At 42.0% G+C, this 16050-nt stretch overlaps 1 long non-coding RNA gene across 1 annotated transcript in view; it reads left to right on the top strand.

Moving 5' to 3' along the window:
* Positions 1-15554, top strand: part of LOC115031717 (uncharacterized) — a 79439-nt gene extending 63885 nt beyond the window's left edge. Inside the window, exons 2-4 of the long non-coding RNA XR_003837370.2 lie at positions 1955-2359; positions 4331-4475; positions 15449-15554. This is a non-coding gene — a long non-coding RNA (uncharacterized LOC115031717). The remainder of the gene's footprint in view (positions 1-1954; positions 2360-4330; positions 4476-15448) is intronic.
* Positions 15555-16050: the final 496 nt, after the last annotated feature.

Here is a 16050-nt window from a genome sequence, read left to right on the forward strand (position 1 = left end):
GGGAGCACCCACTCTCTGTTCTCAATTCTAAAGGAAAGGTTCATTGTATGAGTTACACACAAGTGGAAGTCAGCATACCAAATTCATCAGAGACTACTTTTGTGAGGGCACAGGGGTCAACAATACCAAATCCCCAGAGACGTGGGAAGAACCCCAAATCCCTCAAGCTAACCACAAATCATAAGTATCATTCATTTCACTCGTAAAAATTATTTCTAACACCACCATGCTAATTGAGACCTAATCATGAGCTTTAGAAAACCATTTTGCTTTTGCTCCTGGATTTTGTGAGGTCCCCCTTTCCCTTATAGATAGTCATCCCTAAGGTGCTGGGCTCTTTCAAACCTAGAATAGCTACTCCCTTGGAGTCCTTTACATATCTATCCATGCCCAGTCCCACACAATTGAATTTGGATGATCCTCCATATTTAAAAAGCAGTTTATAAAATGTTGTATTGGTTCTGTATTGAGCTTTCAAATAATTTTTACTTACTTATGTTTCTTATCTTATGTTTTTTATTTCCTGTGTTTGGTTGTTTTGTTTTGCTTTCTTGAGACATGGTTTTCTTGTGTAGCCCTGGCTGTCCTGGAAGTCTCTACATAGACAAGGCTGACCTTGAACTCAGGAATCCACCTGTCTCTGCCTCCAGACCACTGAGATTAAAGGCATGCACCACAGTACCCAGCAACTTGTGTATTTTCTTAACACATATCACTTGCACATATTAATAGAATTCATTGTGGTGTATGCTGGGTAACTCTCAAGTTCATTGCACTGTTTGAAGAAATCTCAAGGGAGCTAATACACAAAAGAATTGTAATGTACCTCCAGGGTCACTTAGAAGGAGGACAATGAGAGGGTCCAGTGGTCATGCATTCGCCAACATCACAAAGCTTCCTGTTCTCACAAACCACTTCCTGCCAATGCCATTTCAGAGGTCTGAGCCTTAAGGCCTTAACTGACCATAGGCACTGCCAGGGCATCATCTGATTTCTCATACCATATACTTCCCTTAAAAGTTCACTCATTCCTTTGAGCTCAGCATTTCAGGTAAGACTCTTCAACCAATGGCCAAGAGTTCCCAATGTGAGGCCTTTGAGATTTTCAGCTTCTAGCCATGTGTTCTTTCCGTTTCTCCTTTTAAGCTTGTGACTACATCTTGAAATACGCTCTAGCAAGAGACTTAACAAGGAAGAGAATGTATTTACTTCCTGCCCAACACTGCACTAGCTCACTCTCTCCTTCCCTCCCCCTCTCTTCTTCCTCTCCCCTCTCTCCTTTTTCTTCTCTCTACTCTACATCACTTTTTCCTTCTCAGTTGGGAAAAAAAAGAATAATAACAAAACAAACAAAAATGTCCTAAATGGAAAAAGCAGAATGCCTGAAAATGACCCTAGGTGTGACCAGTATATCTCCTCTAAGCCTCTTAGTGTTGCTTACAAAGGCTTCATTCCTGCCAGGAAGAGCAGTCTCAGCCCACCCAGAAGGGGGGCTCTGATTGTCAGACCTTTTGTTCTTTTCCATAAGAAATCCCCTTCTATCACCTCTTGTCAACTAGCCATCTCTTGCCTGAATCCATCATCTTTCTATTTTTTAGGTATTATTAAAATAAATAAATAAATAAATAAAAGCACCAAACACCAAAGAACCGTGGCTATCCACCATGATTTCATTTCCCCTAGAGCTCAGACTTGGTCAGGTGATGATCTGACTCCCAGATTACTGAAAAGGATGAAGCAATTTGCCAAGCTATTGGAAGGACACTGTCATTATGGCCTTCATATCTGGGTTGTAAACCTGGTTTTTACTATGATGCCCCTACTGGATTTTTTAGGCACTTCTATATCCAGATTCTGTTCAATATAGGAATGTTCTAAGTCTTGTTAGAGTTTTATTGCTGTGAACAGACACCCTGACCAAAACAACTCTTATAATAACATTTAATTGAAACAGGCTTACAGATTCAGACCTTCAGACCATTATCATCAAGCAACATTCAAGCAGGCATGGCACAGGAGGAGTTGAGAGTTCTACATCTTGTTCCAAAGGCAAACAGGAGAAGACTAGCATCCAACAAGGCCACACTCCTATGAGTGCCACTTCCTATGGGCCAAGCATATTCAAACCACCACACTCTACATAGAGCTCTTACCTGAAAGGGATTCAAAGTAAGAGTGACTCAAGTCACAGAGACATTTAGTCTCACTTGTGTAACTGCCAGGAGGGATGTGACCCAAGACTGTGGGTGTCTCTGAACCACTGTGAGTCATCAGTCTCCTCTCAGAGCATTCAGTCTACATCCAGGATGCCACAGGAGGGGCAGGAAGTAGGAAGAAGAACCTGATCCTCTTCCCTTTGGTGAGTATATCCAGAACTTGTATTCAGGATTCCAGACACATCAATTTGCCTAACTCAATTTCAATGGTCACGCTACTAGGGTGTAATGGGATCAGCTCTCAAGCCATAGACACATCATACCCAGCTGCTTTCAGGTGGAGAATATGTATAACCATGGCCATGGCAGAAGACGAGTTCAGTTCCCAACACCTATGTTGGGAAGCTCAAATTGTCTATAACTCCAACTCTAGAGGATCTGATGCTTCTGATCTCTATAAGCTCTCTCTCTCTCTCTCTCTCTCTCTCTATATATATATATATATATATATATATATGTATGTATATGTATACATATATACATATATACATATACATGTATGTATGTATATATATATATATTTGTGTGTGTATATATAAAAAATAAAAATAAATCTAAAACAAACACAAAAATAAGCTCAGTAAATCCTCTGGAACAAGGACAACCTGATTTCCAGAATTTTTAGATTCAACTGTCCAGTTTTGAGTAGAACAGTAAAAATCATGATATACAAAGAAACAGGAAAATATGATCCACTTAAGGGAAAAATAATGACAATATTGTAACACATTATAATACAATATATTTGGGTTACTCATCTAGTAAAAGTAGCAAAATTACATAATCTTCAGGAAAATGGATGGAACTGGAACACAATGAGTTAGTGAGATAAGCCAGGCTCTGGAAGACAGATATCACATACTTTGTCTCAGCTGTAGCGTCTAGACTTTAAAATCAGAGAAAGCCTTGAATACGGAATAGGGAACCAATAAGGGAAGGAAAGAATAAAGGGGGGGGGGTAAATAAGATCAAAGTAAATGACGCACACACGTGTGAGCATGTGGCAAGGAAGCCATTATTCTGTACAATGAATTCACATCAATAAAATAATAGCAATTGGGGGCTGGAGAGATGGCTCAGAGGTTAAGATCACTAACTGCTCTTCCAGAGGTCCTGAGTTCAATTCCATTGGTGGCTCACAACCATCTGTAATGGAATCTGATGCCCCCTTCTGTGCGTCTGAAGACACTGACAGTTTACTCATAGGCATAAAATAAACAAATAAATCTTTTAAAAAATAGTAGCAACTGACTTGAAACCACTCTAAGAATGCAAGGAAGACAAGGAAGATATGGAAAAGAATATTTAAAAAAATGATTTGAGGACAAAATGAAAATGTAGAGAAAGAGAGAGCTTAAGCCGGGGGGGAAACAAATTCTAGTTATTGTGAAACAAATTCTAGTTATTCTAGTTTCTGTTATAATAACAGAAAAAGGAAATTCAGCTGCAGGAATTCAGAATCAGAAGAAAGCAAACATGGAGTTTAAAGATGGGGCAATTAACGATGCAGTCTGAGGAATACAAGAGGGGAACAGACTGAAGGCGGATGACCAAAGAGAATGGGAACGGGTTCTGAAAGAAACCTGGTCTGGGAAGATGAGTCAGCTGACTGCATATTAGTGGGGAAGAAGTCACACGTTTCCTAGTGCTCTGGGTCCTATGAATTTGCACCCTCCTGCTAATCCTTAAAACACAACAGAGGGAGATGGAGAGGCCAGTGTACCAAGCCACGCCCTCCCAGAAAGATGCCGAACTGTGGCGACCAATGAGCCTCATGCAACCCCTGGGGAGGCGCAGGACAGAAATCAAATGTTCCAAAAAAAAACAAAGGAAAGTGAACTGACTAGTAATAATTTAACAGAGAAACTGGGACAAGGAGGAAAGACTCTTAATTTCTCTTCACAATTGTATGAGAGAACCCATCCCTGAATCAGTTTGAACCTCGCTCTGAAAAAAAAAACCCGGAAGAATGGAGCTGATGAAGGGATCAGACTCCAAGAATTTCCTGATATGCGTTGGTTTAAAATAATGTTTTGTCCAGAGTTTTAATCAGTTTAGGTGGTTGTGACAAAATGTTGCAGATCGGCGGCCTGAATAATATTTATCATTCACAGCTGCGGAGGGACGGTGAACGACCAAGATGGAGGAACCAGCAAACCTAGCGTCCTGTGAGGAGCCTTTCTGCCACATGGATGTTACCGAGAAGGAAAAGAAGGCTCTGCATGGCCTCTAAATACAGATACGAATCCTATTCTTGAGGTTGTACCCTCATGGCCTAATTACCTCCCCAAACTGTACCTCTTAATACTATGTCACCTTAGGGTTAGGTGTCATCGTGTGAACAAATGCTTAGTCTTTAAGAGCTAAATAGGCTTCCTACGGTCACTAACACGAAGATGAGACAGAGAAAAGAAGAGATAAGAAAAACAAACAAAAACAAACAGGGATTTAACTCTCTACCAAATATCAGCACTTTCCTTTTGTTTTTGACAGGTCTCTTTGTGTAGACCCAGTTTTCCTAGAACTCACTATGTAGACCAGGCTGGTCTAGAACTCAGAGATCTCCCTGCCACTCTGCCTCTCAAATGCTAGGATTAAAGACTAGCCACACTACATCCAGGAGTGGTTTTCTTTTTAAATGATAAGACTTTTTTAAAATTGAAAATAGTTTCCTTTTCCATGCAGTATATTCTGATCACGGTTCCCCTCCCCCAGCTTTCTCCAGCTTCTCCCTACCTGCGCACAGTTCAGAGATCACTAACGTCCAGATCTGTGCCCAGCACCAGTGGTCACTGAGCCTAGATCTCTGCACCAGAGTCTCTTCTTTAGGGAGCTCTGTGTTCAGAGCTGGCGTGGGACTCAGAGCCACTTCCATAGCCACTGTAATGCTCATGACTTTCTTTGGTGGAGTCGTTCGTTTCTCCCTCTTCACCCCCTGAGCTTAGTGATCTTTGAGTCACTTAAAGAGTGCATTCCTGTTAATGCCTGGGATTGTAGTGGTGCATAGCAAGAGTTCAAATGTTACAGGAAGACACAAAGGTAAACTTTACCTTCTTTCTTCTAACACGCTCTTTTCCACAGACCAATAAATAAATAAATAAATAAATAAATAAATAAATAAATAAATAAATAAATAAAAGCTCTGCATCTCTGCATATGTACCTGTAGAAGAGACTGCCCTGTGCAGGTTAGACTTAGTTGGACCTTCTATCCTAACGTCTCAGTCTAAAGAGGATATTGGTAAAAAGGAAGTACTTGAGACTCAATATCACGATGAAAAACTATGTTTTTATTACTTAAAACTACAATTGATAGCAATGTCAAAGGCTCATGACCAATCAATCACTTTGCATTGGCGTTGTAAAGTTTTCTTTTTTAAAATATTTTTTTTTAACATTCACTTGTTTTTGTGTGTGGGTGTGTATGCGCGTGCGCACATGCATGTATGTTTGAGCATGTGCATGCTATTGCAGATGTGTGCACGACGAAGACTTTGCAAAACTCACTTCTCTGTGTACATTGTGTATGTTCTGGAAATTGAGCTCAGGCTGTAAGGGTTAGCGGCAAGTACCTTCATCAGAGCCATTTCACTGACTCTAAAATATCTTTACCCAAGATATTTTAACCACTGGGCCATCTCTCCAAGTAACACCCATGTTACCATAACCACCACAATTGCCTTGGTGTAGATTTAGAGATAGGACTCAGAGGTAGCTAAATCTCTAAACATTCTAGTAATCAGAATAAAGTCAGAAACAGAGGCTGGGCCTGTAACTTCTTGCCTTGCATTGTTAGTCACAATAACAGACAGCCATCACTGCAGGGGTGCAAGAGAGAGAGAGAGAGAGAGAGAGAGAGAGAGAGAGAGAGAGCTCCAAACTTCACATTCACATTTATTCTGCTTTGTTTTCCAGTAGCTCACTCTCCTACTCTTCCCCATCCCCACATGACCACCACAGCTGCTTCAGTTGCCCAATCTTTGAATGTATTCGCATAGAGACCACACCAAGAAAGGCATTCCATAGTCACACGGTAAATAATGAACTTGCCTGGTGCTAAGACATGCAGAACTTGCTTAGTAGTCAGGAGGAGGAAGAAACAAATGTTGTGATCAGATGTGGCTTTTCTACACCACCAGTCCTCAGAACACTAAAAGAGGAAGAGCCGCACCCTTGATATTGGGGAGGACAGCTGGATGGGATAACCACTCTCTGACAGCTGACTGTGGCTCACTTCCAGAAAGAATAGCATTTGTTGACACAAACAACAGCCACCGTAACTGCCTCTTTTACCTGTTTTGAGCTCACAGGGCTGAGGGTAAGCAAATGCAGATTTTTTTTGGGGGGGGTATTTATAGGAAAAGGATACTGGCTATTCCCGAACAACAGTTAGTTTATTCACAATTCAATCACTGTTCGGCTTCGGATGATAGCAAGAGAAATTGATAACAACCGTGTAGCCCTATTACTTATTTTTACTAATTGTAAAGGAAGAAGGAATCTCAACACCCTTCATATGTTAGAATCTCCCGAATGTCATTGTTACTTCTAAGATGGAGTTAAGGAAAACCAACAGCAAAGTATAGTTGCAAATAGAAATCCTAGGAAGGCTGCTAAGAAATCTACCTCCTATCACTTCCAAACATGGTCAGATATAAATAGCTGCACAGGCATTTAAAAACTATTCACCACCGGGAGAAAAAAGTCATTAATTGGTGTTATACACAAAGGACTGCCTCTCTCTCTCTCTCTCTCTCTCTCTCTCTCTCTCTCTCTCTCTCTCTCTGTAACCAGCACAGCTTTAATTACAAGCAATTGTCTCAAAATCAGCTTCTGGTAAGTTCTGCATTCCCCACAGTGATTATGCCTCAATACACTAATCTATCACTTTCATTATTTTGGTCATTTGGGTGTGTAAATTTGTATTTAATTCAGACAACAAGCCAGGCAATTCCTACTGTTACTTTCTAGCACAGTGTGCCTCTCAAAGGCCCAAGTTAGACTCATCCCTTTGACTGGACTTACGAAAATAGTAACGATGTATATTTTTATTTAGCTTGTTGGGGTGTTTCTTCTTTTTCTGACTACTAGATAAATATAATAGCATCAGATGTATACAAGCCTGGATTTGTTCCAAGTGAGAAATTTTACTTTGTGTCTATGAACTGCGTTAGCTATGCCTTCCAAGGACCAGGCATTCCCAGAATTTTGTGGTAAGGAGTCTCTTAGTGGATTAATAGTGCTCCATCTTGTGCCTCTCTCAAAATAATCCTTTCCTCCCCAGTTGCGGACTTCAGCTGTTGCGTGGATGAGTGGGTTCGAACACACTCTTTACTCTCTTTTAGACTTCCATAGAGCTGCCTGAGTTTCAAAACTCAAATCCCAAACCTCTCTAAGGATTCTGGGTGGCAATGTATTGGCTCCACTCCATCTTTCTGGATGGCGCGGCCATTTTGTCTTCCAACCTCTCATGCATGCTTGGAGATTCTTTATTTCCTCAATGATGGACGTTTCTTTGATTGTAAGACAAATGGTGATGCCTCCTTTTTTTTTTTCATTTTTCTTTTTGCTTTAAATTCTTTTTAAAAAAATTCTTCTCTCATATATTATATCCCAACCACAGTTTTCCCTCCCTTTCCTGCCCCAGTCTCTCTTTCCCCCCACCTCCCCTCTCCCTCAGATCTACTCCCCTCAGAAAAGATCCTGCTTCTTTTCTAGCTTGTTGTTTGGTATGATGGCTCTATTGCCTGGCAAGGGAATATAACATAAAAAATTTTAAATTAAATTTCTATCCAACTATGAACAAATAAAATGGCCAACTGATATCATATGTGTGATTGAATAACCTTCAACACACACACAGACACACACACACACTGAAACTGGAGATTACACTATCTAATGACAAGTTATGTAGCTCCCCATTGCCAACCCTACTTAAAATTGGGACATTGAAAATTTATAACCACTCATTGGGAGTGAATGGCATCAGTGTGCATGCAAGTATGAAACATAAGGAATACTAACAACAACAAGAAAAACAGCAACAACAACAACAAATTACTAATCTCTTTCATTGTGTTAGTTTTTTTTAATTAAATGTGCACATCCAAAGTTGAACTAGCCTGGCATTAGTCTGTATTTGGCACTTTCACCCATCTTTCCTTTCCAGTTAAAAGTTTTACTGATCTCATAATAATTTTGCCTAAAAGTCTGCCAGGAAATTGACATTTATTAAGGCTCCCCTATGATAATAGCTATTCAGTGAGAACAAGACTCGTGATGAAACAGGAGGAAGAGACAAGCAGGAGGAGGAGACAGATATTCTCCTGTCCTTCTGAAATCTCACCATCCACACAGCAACACGTGTGCACATGTACACGAACACTCATGCACACGCACAAAGCTCTCGCACCCCACAAGAATGTAAATATAATAAGCACAGGGGAACTGGGCATTTAAAACGAAGAGACTGTCTGAAAGTGGAAGGACCAGATTTGCTCTGGGGTTAATTAAGACGAGTTGCAAAATGAGTACTAGCAGCCTGTGCTTAGATAAAGAAGTCCCAAATTTGATGAAATAATCTTCATTTCACAAGATATTTTGTTTTTGAGGCAGTGCCTCATGTACCCCAGAGTGCCCTTGAACTCCCTAAGTAGCTAGTAATGGCCTTGAACTTGTGATCCTCCTGAATTTATCTTGAGTGCCAAGTGTCACACTATGAGGGTTTTATGGTTGGTTATATGGTGCTGGGAATTGAATCCAGGGCTTTGTGCACGCTTAGACAAGCATCCCATCAGACAAGCTAAAGTTCTGGTACTCACCAGAATTAATCAGTGCTTGCCAGCCCTGTATCAAAGTTATCATTTAAACAAAAATCTTTAGAAAGTTGTCTGGGCAAGAAGTACTGAGACTCCGTGGTGACTCAAAGGCAAGAAAGACTCCACTCATGCTTCAATCCTTCTTAGAAGGGGAAGAAAATACCCATTGAAGAAGTTACAGAGATAAAGTGTGAAGCAGAGACTGAAGGAATGACCAGAGACTGCCCCCACCTGGGGATCCATCCCATAAACAACCACCAAAACCAGACACTATTGTGGATGCCAACAAGAGCCTGCTGACAGGAGCCTGAGATAACTGTCTCCTGAGAGGCTTTGCCAGTGCCTGACAAATACAGAAGTGGATGCTCACAGCCATCCATTGGATGGAGCACAGAGTCTCCAATAAAGGAGCTAGAGAAAGGACCCAAGCAGCTGAAGGGGTTTGTAGCCCCATAGGAGAACTAACCAGTACCCCCAGAGCTCCCTGGGACTAAACCACCAATCAAAGAAAACACATGGGGAGACTCATGGCTCTAGCTGCGTATGTAGCTGAAGATGGCCTAGTCAGTCATCAATGGGAGGAGAGGCCCTTGGTCCTGTGAAGGTTCTATGCCCCAGTATAGGGGAATGCCAGGGCCAGGAAGCTGTAGTGAGTGGCTTGGTGAGCAGGGGGAGGGGGGAGGGAAGAGGGGATAGGGGGTTTTCAGAGGGGAAACTAGGAAAGAGGATAACATTTGAAATGTAAATAAAGAAAATATCGAATAAAAAAGAAAGACTCCACTCATAATGAGCAAGTCATAGATGTGAGATAGACTGTTTGGCTTTTGCCAGAAATCATGAGGAGGGCCCCAAACCACACTGCTTTACCCTCTAAGTTTCCATTCTTCTACTAATAGATGCTCGAGTGTTGTCCACTGGAGATGATCCTGCTCTCAAACCTGAAACAGTGTAAATCCTGAAGAAAAATGATGCCACGGGTGTAAGGGAGATGCACTACCACTGTTTCCAATTAGTAACACAAACAAGAAAAGCTGAGCGGACCCTTCTCCCAGCTGATGTGCTTGTGTGAGCAGTGTTTTGCCGTGTGCTTGGCACACACTGTAAGTAGGTTTTGAATCAAAGAAGCTAATTTGCTGCTTCACAGTAAAATATGTCCTACAAGCACACAAAACTTCAACAATATCTCAGTGAGTAGGAGTCCATAGGTTGAGGCTGTGCCCTTCTGGTCAATCGAGTGAACACAGAAACATTGGCTGTTAGGTAGGTCACATAGCTGGACCTTCATGATCGGAGACCACACCTCAATGTTTGGCTGGCTTCTGGCTATTTAAAGAAGTTATTCTCCAGGGGCTACACAAGCTGTAGACAATAGAAGATGCCTATAATAAAAATAAATAAATAGATAAATAAATAAATATTAAAGTTTTGGAAGCCAAAAGGTAAATGGGTATTGTTAGAGTTTTTCAAATCTTATAAAAAGTGACAACTTAAAAGTTTCAGCAAGAAAACCTATTTTTGTCATGGTTGTGTAAAATCTGGCACAGAAGGAGATGCCTAGGAGGTCAGAAAGTGTTGGTGAAATGTACAGGCGGTTACAAAGTTGATCTGAGAAGAAGGTTGTGAAACAAACACTTGTGGGTCAGGAAAAGACCAGGCAGAAGTAACTGCTAGACCAAACGGTGATACAGTGATGCACTCTGCAGGCTCAATTCCAGGTCTCCTTTTGGACTGGAGGGTGGTACCCTAGCAGAACTGGAGGGCAGCTTGGGATGGGCTGTAACAGCCCAGTTGGAAACTACCATGTTGTACAAAACATCTTGTCTCTTAGAATGAGGTTTTTCTTCCCTCATTTCACAGTACACAGGGCCTCTTTGAGCAATGTTTGCTAAGGTATATCGAAAACCAGGCTTTGAGTCTTTGAGTCTATTTATACTATCATGATAATGCAAGCTCTCCGTGAGTCACCATGCATGCTCCTCATACATCACCATGCAAACTTCCCCTGCCCCACCATACAAGTTCCCCATGAAAACCATGCAAGCTCCACGTGAGTCACTATGCGAGTTTATTATGCATCATCATGCAAACTCCCCACGTACCACCACACAGGCTTCCCATGCAGGCTTGTCTGGTTGTTACATTCACCTTTAAGATCACCGCCCAATAATACACCATGGTTAACTGAGTGATTTGAAGATGATAACTCAGAGGATGTTTATTCTCCCCTCCCCTCCCCAAAATAGACCATAAACCCATTTTCTAGATAGTCAATTATCTCCCCAGTGAGGACAAACCAAACTCACTTCCTTCAGCTGGGCACTTTGTACACAGTACAGAACATGTCACATGAAGGAGGGCATCATGGGAGGCAGTGCACGGACAAGGTCAGAGGACAGGAGGAATCTTTATTCTCCAACTTCTGCTGGTAGGCAACACCTGTGGGCAACACTCACTCACTGGTCAGGCCTCTGTGCAACTAGGTTAGATGTGCTGGGCTTCACTCTATTACCCCACTTGCTGAGACTGAAATGTGCCCTAAAACTCCCGGAGAGGAGGAGAGGCAGAGCAAAATCAAAATTTCCAAAAGTTCCATTTTTTTTTTCAAATAATTGCAATCTTTCTTTTAAAACAAAACTACTAACTCCAAGGGTCTCCTTGGTCTGCCTCAACTGTTTACTGGAGGCACGTGTATTATTATTATCATTATCATTATTATTAATTTTAATCTGGCATCTCTATCTTCCGAATAGCATCTGGTCGATCTTTCAATTCTTGTCTGGTGATAATGAAATCATTAAAAACCCACACCAGAACGCCTTTTGCTTATCTCTGCACCATTTGGAGCATATGTGAATAAGCTGAACACCGGCTCACTCAATGGGTGCGCTCTCTTTCCTCTCTCCGGTTTAAAGCCCAGATAGAATTCAGTCGCTGATGAAGGAGGATGCTGGGAGCGCTGTGTCAAAGTCCCTGACTAGGTCCCCACCTAAACAGCAAGCCTGGCATAGGTGTTGTTGTTGTTGTTATTGTTGTTGCTTCAACAATCTGGAGGCTAGGGTTTTTCTTTAGACTCTAAGCTGAACTTCCTGTAAGCAGAGCCACCCTAGTTTGAGCATCTATCTCACAGATCATTCATGGATGAGCATAGAGAGTGAGCCCTGCTGTGGGAAGCAGGCAAGGCTGCTGAAATGTAGGGCTCTCGGTACAGATCAAAGACCACCTTTCCCTTCCTCTGGAAGCCACATTATCAGCCTTTTCCAGCCACAACACAAGGCTCGGCTCAGCAAAAAGAAGGAAGAGAAGCAGCCGCAGATCTTCCTAAGAGCGGCTCCCTGGAGGAAGAGGAGAGATTCTTCCAGAAGGGGCTTGCTCCAAAGCATGAACGTTCAGCCTTTAGCCTATTATTCAAAAAAGTTTTTTTGAGGCTTTTATAAGGAAACAGTTTAAACCCAGCTGCACTTATTGATCTGCAGTTTGATTTTGCTTTGTTAGGAGGGATTTGTAATCTGCTTTTGTTTTGTTCCTTCCTTGATAGCAAGTTCCTGCCTGAGGCTGCCTCAAAAACAAAACAAAACAAACAAAACAAAACAAAAACACCAAAAAAAAAAAATCTTGTCACTTGAGGTTTCAAGTATATGTGAACAACTAGAATGATTTTTAACCCAGGCCAATCTCTGTCTTTTTCACATCTATGCATAATGGGAAATGTTAAGGTTTATACAAATTTTTTATCAGATTCTGTCAAACTTGGAATCTGTGAAAAATAATCATTTGTCTTTAAGAGAAAAAAAAAAAAAAGGATGCGTGCACGTGCATGTGCGTGTTTGTATGCCAAAAGGAGCAAATTCTATTTACAAAGTCAGAGGATTGCTGAAACCTCAGCTTTTCAAGCGCCTTCCTTCCCTCTCAAAGGCCATGGTCTCCCCTGGAATTTGCTGCACCTACAAACTAAATCTCCCAGGTATCTTGTAACAAGTTTTGAGGACATTCTTTTTTATTTATGGCCATTAAGGGTCAGAGCTGTGCCTTGCTGAGCACTGGGGATGTTTAATCTTATGTCTTCCTAAAGTTTCAGAACCATGAGAATCAAGACTGAAAAGTGGTCTCTTAACTAAACTAACAATTCCTGCCGATGCTCCTTGAGCTTAAACCAGAGTCACTGACGAGATAACAGTCCTTTAATTTCCTTAATGAAATACACACACTCATGTTGTTGTTGTTTCTAACGTAAGTGTATGCTTACACATGTATGATCTTTATGAGTTTATTTAGCAAGAAACCAAATATGTGAGGGAAACCGTGCTTTCTGAGCAGTACTTTAATTGCCGGTCATGCGTGGTCCACAGATCGTTACTGGATGTTTACAAGGTCTTTCGAGGGATAGCTTTCCACCCCAGAAGAGGGTAACATATCTTCATTGTTTATAAAAATGACAGCTCCTAATGGACCATATTAGCTTTAACACAAACTATTAAATCCCCTTCATTAAGGCTCTCTGTGTTCTGCCCCAGCCTCTCCTGAGCTCCGGGAAAGAGGTGCAAAGTCCTAAGGAAAGCCGGGCACACACTGAGGCGATTAGAGATCACGCTTATTAGATAAGACTCGGGAGGATGTTTTTCTTGGGCAGCTCACAAACATTTTGAAAGAGTCGTGTTCCAGGTTTGAGGTCCGATGTTTCTTCCTCTCAAACTATGAGCAGCTGTAGCACATGCCCTACTTCTGTAGGGCCTGTAATGATTTCCTTCCTTCGGAGGCATCGGCAGCCCTCCTCCTGCCCTGTGAAAAAAAAGGGACAAATATTTTAATCCAAGCAAAATGCTGAAACAGGGTTTGTTGGTTTCAGGGAAGAAACTCAATACAGCTTCGGCGTGGAGTGTAGGCCTCCAATTGGAACCATCTGGACTGCAGAAAGGCTGGGAGACCTTAGGGGAAGGCAGAGGCAGCCCTGCCGAGGGCTGTAGCTCATACACCTGCAGACTCAGCCAGCCTCTTGGCAAGTAGCTGGACTCACCCAGGACCTCAGTAGGGAAGCCCGAAATCGTCTACAGCTGGGAGCATCATGCTAGGAAGGCTAACTATAGCCCGGCCAGCGACTGATCTCAAGGAAAGGAAGACCTTGGTCGGCTTTTAGGGCACAGTTGACGTGGTCAGACAGAAACACACTTTCCAACTTCGTTTCTCTCTAGCAGTCAGCCTAGGAAGTCCCCAGGAAAACATAAATTGGTATGCATGTTGTTTTTTTGATTATCCTTAAAAGTAAGGGAAGGAAACTGTTTAAAAAAAAATCAATGCATGCATGATTAATATCCTCCATGACATTAAAGTTACTTTTTTTGTGTGAAGAGGGTTATCGTTTTTTGTCTGCTAGTTTTGTTCCCAGCTAAGTGAAGCTGTTTTTCCACTTCCACAGGGTGCTATGGTAAGACAAGAGGCCCTCCCCTGGAAGGAAGTCTCAAACGAAATATTCCTAAACAAACATTCTCATTATACAACAACCAACAGTGTAACACTTTCCTTAGAGAAATGTACAGATTCTCAGTTACCAGCGCTAGGCCATGAAAAAAATACAAAAACCCCAAACAAACAAATAAACAACTTACTGCTATGCTGGTGGATTTAAGGCGGTCGGTGTTCTTTTTATTTTTGAATTGGAAATCTCAATCGGGTGAGGGACAAGAGCAGGAGCCACATTTGAGTGAGAGACCAGGACCTTTGCTAAATCAAGGATCAGTAATCTAATTTTTCTTTTAATTTGTAAAGCCAGTTCTGAATACATTTTTAAAAAAGGAGGGGGGAATGAGACTGAGAACCTGTGCATGTGCCATCTCCATCCCCTCAACACGTGAATCTTACAAGTACTGGTTGAGGAGAAAGATACTGTTTTCAAGATGGCTCTTAAATTAGTTACTATGGTGAGGAGCATAATGAGCCCAGTGTGACCAGCACAGAACCCTAAATACCAAGAACAAGCTGGACACGCCAGGCTAGGAGCCCATAGCCGTAGCCCTAAGGCAAAATAGAATAAAATGTTGCTGCCCAAAGTGTAAGGAGTGGTTGAAAGGTTCAGTTTCAAGGTTCAAAGGTATACATTTTCTTGATTTCTTGTAACTGATTTTTTTTTTTCCAGTACTAGGGAGACTGAGCCGCAGGCCCCATCCCATGTGAGGCAAGTGCTCTACCATGGATACCTAACCTTAGCTCTTAAGGAATCTTTCAAAAGCAGCTACTAGGCCTCATGGTTTGGTTCACAGTAACTACATTTATTGGATTATTATAATGAAATGTATTAGCTGTTGGAAACTATACAGTCAAGATTTAGATAATATATAGGAGGTGCAAAACTACATATTTTTTTAGAGGAAAGAATTGTCAGCAAGGATACTTTTTTTTTTTTTTTTTTTTTTAATTCCAGGAGGGAAAATAAGCTCTGCAAAGGAGTACTTGGCTAGCCAGGCTCACAGAACATCTTGCAAGTTTGAAAGCGTTCTAAGGTATGTGTACTGTAGCTTGTCGAGGCCTGTGCTGAGGGGCAACCTGGAAGAGCTGCTTCGTTCCGAGGGGTCTGTTCACATACACTTTATCAGCAGTCGGCTGAGAGGGGTCTAGAATGGGGCGTGTTGCTTCCTCGCTCCCTCTCCCCCATGTTCCAAATTTATAAGCATGAATCTAAATTTTTAACCAAATCTTTGTTCTCTTTCCTCTTGAGGCTGCTTCACACCCAGGCCCACGCACCCAGCTGCACTCAAAAGAGCTCTTCCTCCCCGCCCCCACCCCCACCTCCACCCAACAGTCTCCACCACCATGCATTCGCAGGGTGAGACCTGAGGGACCTCAGCTTGCCTGGTGAAGCATGCCCTGGAGCCAGAGGCCAGGTGAAAATCAGGCGGGCAAGGCGATTCGGGCAGAGTCAGAGAGCTTGTCCTCGCTACCAGAGGCTGTTATTATATCACCTTGAAAACAGGATTGGGTTCCCTGGGAAACACTAACACAGCTGCATTCACAGGACTCTGTCAT

This window comes from Mus caroli, unplaced genomic scaffold (assembly GCF_978045245.1).
Source record: "Mus caroli unplaced genomic scaffold, Mus_caroli_1 scaffold_1, whole genome shotgun sequence".
Classification (NCBI taxonomy): Eukaryota; Metazoa; Chordata; class Mammalia; order Rodentia; family Muridae; genus Mus; species Mus caroli.